Below are 5,647 nucleotides of genomic sequence, written 5' to 3' on the forward strand. Positions count from 1 at the left end.
GAATTGCTTTTCATCTAGGGTGAATATATCTCTTTAGCGTGTGGTATATTCATGATTTTTCTTTTCCTTAATTTGGTAAATTATTGGCAAGCTATAAACTTAAAGGACCATAACCAACCAAGAACACTCAAGCTGCTCTTTTATTTTTTATGGAGAAAAATTTATTTTAAAATATATAAAATTAAAATAAAGTAGTATATCTATATTCCAATGTAATGTACAATGTTGTTATGTAGTAATATAATTTCTTTAGTAAGAATATATCTTCAATGGATCTACTTTCAAACCGAAGTCTAAGTTAGATTATCCATATATTACTCCAAACCTATTTTTTCTCATCTTACATTCTTTATCTGTTCTTTTGCTACATTTAATGGTTATAACTGAAATCTATATATGTCAATGGTGTAGGTTTCAATGTGGCATCTACTTTGTGCCTTGTTATTTTATTTTAAAATTTATCTACTAAATTGATATATATATATATATGGGCACCAAAATGTAATTTTTGTTATTTTCATTTTAAAATCTGTCTACTCTATATGGGCTCTTAACTTAAGTATTTTTCTTCCCACTAACAAAGAAAATTGAAGGACCGACTGTTAAATTTTTTTGTTGGCATTCTAGGAGGAGGTCCATTTTTACTTCCATGGGACCAACTGTTCCTACTATTATTACTAAGTTTACATTATTTTATTCCAAACTTAGATTTTTATTAATATAAGTATCAAAATTCTATTTTTTATTTTTTACAATTCTAAAATTAGTTGTGAACTGAGAGTTAGCTCATGTGGTGGAACCGTGCACTCGGGTTCAAGTTCTCAACTCAGCGTGGGTGCTCCCATTTAATGGTAGTAGATGTGCTAGTCGATAGCGAGACACTTGTAGTGAATTTGAGATCTACTGGCTTAGACCACTGGAGGTGCTCGGAGAGGTAGAGTTGCGTGCATGAATTGATAGGGGTGAGTATGTGTGCATGTTTGTGAGCATATATGTGCTTGTATTGTATTTCTTAAATAAAATTTTAAAAATATTTATTTAGTATTTGCATTTGTCATAGACTTCTATTATTGCTATGTTGCATCCTAACTGGTATGCAAATCAATCACTAATCTTCCTTATCCTTTAATTCTAAATTTAATTATTTATTAAACTAATTTGACATAGAATCATTGTAAAGTGCTAATTTCTTTATGATAATTTCCTATTTTTAAAATTTTGAATCTATGTAGTATTCTTATTTGATGTGGATTTTTCAGTTAGTCTAGACAGTTAGATCTTCATAGAATCCGATAGTGGATATGTTATTCTTTTTATGATTAATATTGTCATTTCTAGGTTCTCTCGGTTATTATGGTGTCTTTTTTCAACATTGCTATATATTGCTCCTGTCCCAAAAAAAAAATACAATTCTAGTTTTGTCCTAAATCAAATTATTATAAGTTTGACCAAATTTATAGATAAGAGTATCAACATTTATGATATCAAATAAGCATCATTAAATGCAGTATGATATATATTTTCCTTGTATTCCTATTAGATTTTAGAAATACTGATCATATTCCCTATAATTTTGGTCAAACTTATGAAAGTTTTGAGTGATGACAAAGCTAGAATTGCAATCTATTTGGGACAACAGTAGTAAATATATTGTACCTATATTCAGTATTGGCATTTTGAGATAATTTAGATTGTTATTAGATCATCATAAAATCCAACAATGTATATTCTTTTTTTATTAATGTGGTAATTTCTAAGCTCTTACACCGATTATTGATGGAAATTAACGCTTTGTCTATCCCGACATATCAAGATTATCTTCTTTTTTTTTGACACATCAAGATTATCACACGTGTGCCATGGTTTAATTTACCGTGGCGTATGAAGGGTGCCATGCATTCTCCATTTGGGTATGGGCTCAACCACATTGGTGGTTGGTGCCATCCTATTCGTAATGCTGCTTCTTACTCTTTAATTAGCTCGACAAATAGGTTTGCGCGTGGAAGCCACGCTCCACAACATCAAAGAAAAACACCCGCAGGATGCCCAAACAGTCTATATGGTGCCGATAGATACACGTAGCACAAATATTTGAACCACGATTCCATTGTCTAGTACTGGCATGCAAGTCCTGCCTCTCGTTTTTGTTGGAGTGCTAATCAGCCTAATCAGTTTCTCAAGGCACAGCAAAACAAAATTAACTTGCACCTCGGATGGCAACGGCATCACTCAAATTGAGGTCATCACTCGTTGGATTGAGTTGTTTTATGCCCAAACGAAGTTCTCATTGCTAAATTTAATTGCTCCTTGTGTACATTGAATTTTCTCGACGCCGGATTGTGGCCTAGTCAACGCTATCGAGATCAAGTTCCTTTTTGGATTGAGCTTCTTTTCATCAATAATTGAGTTGCTGATTCTTGGATTTAGCTTGTCTAAATTGTCTCATTGTCCGGAGTACCCAGACCTTGATGCGAGTGACAAAGGACAGGTGGCGGTGGGTGAGTGGTACACAGATGAAGCAAGCGAGATGCGGGGGGGGGGGGGGGGGGGGGGGGGTGCTGTACGTTTGTGATTAGGGAAGGGATACATTGAGTCATCGAGTCCATGTTAGATAATAGATAGTAAAACTGAATAGATGCAGGGGGGCGCTGTACGTGTGTGATTAGGAAAGGGAAACATTGAGTCAGAGTCCATGTTAGATAGTAAAACTGAATAGTATTTTCTATAATTAGTACAAATGATGCAAAGTATTTTATATGGTCTCTTTAGGATAATATAAACCGTTAGATCTTCATAAAATCCGACGGTGCAAATTCTTCTTATTTTTAGATTAACATAGGAATTTCTAGATCCTCTCGGCGAACATGGTGGCTTTTTTTAACACTATTGTATTAAGATAATACGATGTGTTTGGCTTGATTGAATTCGGCATGAACCGTAGCGCCGTCGGAAGCTTCCAAGCATAAAAAACCGTGGGAAACACATGCCAAAGTTCAGTCTGAAAACCGCGCCGGCTGAGAGTTCTGCTACAACATCACACGCAGCCATCAGATCCCCTCTATTCAGAACTACTGTAGTAGTATCAGTACTACGATCGAGGTGCGGGGAAATGTGTCAGCGGTCTCCATCGAAGTGGTGATATCTACTGTCAACAGCGGGCAAAGGTAGACGCGCGCAAGCTCTCTGCATCTCTGGGTCTCTACGCAGCATCGTCACTGAAGCCTGATGATTGATGAAGCAACAGCTCGTACCCGAGACAAGCGGTGGCGAAAAGCAAACAGTGCCCGCGAAGCTGCGAAGCCACATCGATCGCCGTACTACGACGACGCGCTCGATCACGCGCGCAGACCGGGATCTCGATCCGTCCACGATCCATCCATCCCACGGGCGACGGCCAACTGCGATCAGCCAGCCAAGAACACCGTGCCATTGAAGATGCATGGCCAGTGCGTGGCCGCGCCGGACGCCAGCAGCATGCAGCAGCAGTACTAGGTTAACGGCCTCGGCAATAAATCGGCGCAACCAGACAGCTGCAGCAAACAGTGCCGGCGGGCTGGATCGCCGGCGGCGGTGGTCCGAACCCCGGCCGGCCCGGACCTTTTGTTCATGACTCCCCGAACAAAGTCGTAACCACTAGGGCATTCAAGCGATCGATGCCGTGCGTGCCGGGCCGGCATTGACGCCGCGGCAGGCAGCTAGGCTAGCGCTGGAGCCCCGACACGGGCCGCCCCTCGTACGCCCGCCGCTGCCCGTGTACTTGCAAGTTGAGCAGCGTGCCGGCGGCGTACTGCGCCCGGCCTCCTCTCCGTACGCGCTTAATACCGGGGCGGATCTACCAGCCGGGTTTTACCGTGGTCCGCGGTGGCGCGTCAGGCGGCGGAGCCTTCCGGGCTCCGGCTTTGCCGCCGGCGGCCTGGGTCGGAGGCAGCTGGCCGCCACGGCAATGCTGCCGTGCCGTGCCATTCCCCCAAGCCCGGTTGCTGTTGTCCAGATGCGCGTGCTACGGCGCGATCGGCAGGCGCCGCCCGCGGCCGGCCGGCAGAAAGCGGGATACGGCGCCCGGCGCACGTGGACGGTGGCCTCGGCGCGGCAGGCGCCAGGTAGCCCATCCGCCCGTGTCGCGGCGGAGCGGGACAGGACACGGGAGCGGGAGCGGGAGCGGCTGGCTGGCTACTCGGCTAGCCCGCCCTGTCCCTGGATGGAGAGGACCAGCAGCACGGCAGGCGGCGGCACCACTGCCACTGTGCCACATGGCCTCTCTGCAATCTGGATGTGCCGGGGGGCGCGGCCAGCCTGGGCCCTGGGCTCGCGAGCGAGAGGCCAGGCAGGCGGGCCGCGCATCAGAGGCCCGTCCGTACTTGGAGCCAGCCCCGGCCCCCTCCGCGCGCGCCTCACGTGCGGCATGGAGCCGTGGAGGCCGGACGCGGCCGCGCCGGGAAACACGACGGCGGGCGCGGCGCACGGTAACTTGGGGGACCAGGTGTACGGACATCGTAGACGTGGATCGCTTTGCTATTCCCACGCCCCGCGACAAGAGGCACGCACGCACGTACATGCGCCCGGGGGGGCGTTCGTCTACGTACATCTACACGCCACGCCAGATCTGTACGCGGAGCGTGCACGCAGTATGTTTGGTTCATGATGTGAAAACAATTTCAAAAAAAAACCAATGTATGCATGGAGTACTAAAGAAATTTTATTTGTGAAACCTTTTCACGGATGGGTATAACTTTCCGAGACGAATCTAATGAGTCAAGTTACACCATAATTGGCTACAGTGATGCTACAGTAACCGTACCTAATCATTCTCTAATTCTGCGGTCAAAAACCTTATTAGCTGCAGCACATGTTATAGTACCATAATTATGGATGTTGTTTTGTAATTAGACTTCATTTAATACATCTAATTAGTGGTCAAAATAACGAAAAGTTTTCATAAAACTTTTTCACCCCCTAATCAAACACGGCCATGTTCTCGATCAGCACATGTCGTCCTCGTACACACCCTGACACGCACGTACGTGCGTGGTCCGGCCCCCATGTCCGTACGCCCTCCGCCCACACGACGAGATTCCTCCCTCTCCATTGCCTGCCTGCCTGCCTGCACGCATGTCGACGTGTCCCTCCCTCGCCGTCCGATCGAGGCTCATGATCTGCGAATCATGCGCCCTGAGCTGAGACTGACGCCCGCGTAGATCGCACGTGCCGCGTCCAGCTAGGCATACGCGTGCTCGATTCAGACCAAGCCGATACGATTACGACGCGGTCTGCAGACTGCAGGGCCGTGAGGGTTTAAGTTCCTTTTTATTTTACCGCACCCCTTTATTACCACACGCTCGCTGTTACTGTTGAGCGGAATTTTACAGTAGTGGCCTAGCTGAGCTTAGCTGTGGCAGCAGCTCTAGCTCTGCACAATCAGGCACAGTAACTGTGTCCGTTTCCCCTGTAGCAACCAACGCGGGGAGCCGGGGACGGGGATGGCCGGATCGGATGGGCCGATCGATCGTGCTCTGCTGCTGCTCATGCCCTAGTAGGTGTAACTAGCTGCAGGACCACGCTGCACGCCTAGCCAGCTTCGTAACGTAGCTGTTGTTGCCATTGTTTCAGTTTTTCACCCCTCCTTTTTCAAAAAAGTTTTTGACCCCTC

The sequence above is a fragment of the Panicum virgatum genome, chromosome 6K, assembly GCF_016808335.1.
Source record: "Panicum virgatum strain AP13 chromosome 6K, P.virgatum_v5, whole genome shotgun sequence".
In the NCBI taxonomy this organism is placed as follows: Eukaryota; Viridiplantae; Streptophyta; class Magnoliopsida; order Poales; family Poaceae; genus Panicum; species Panicum virgatum.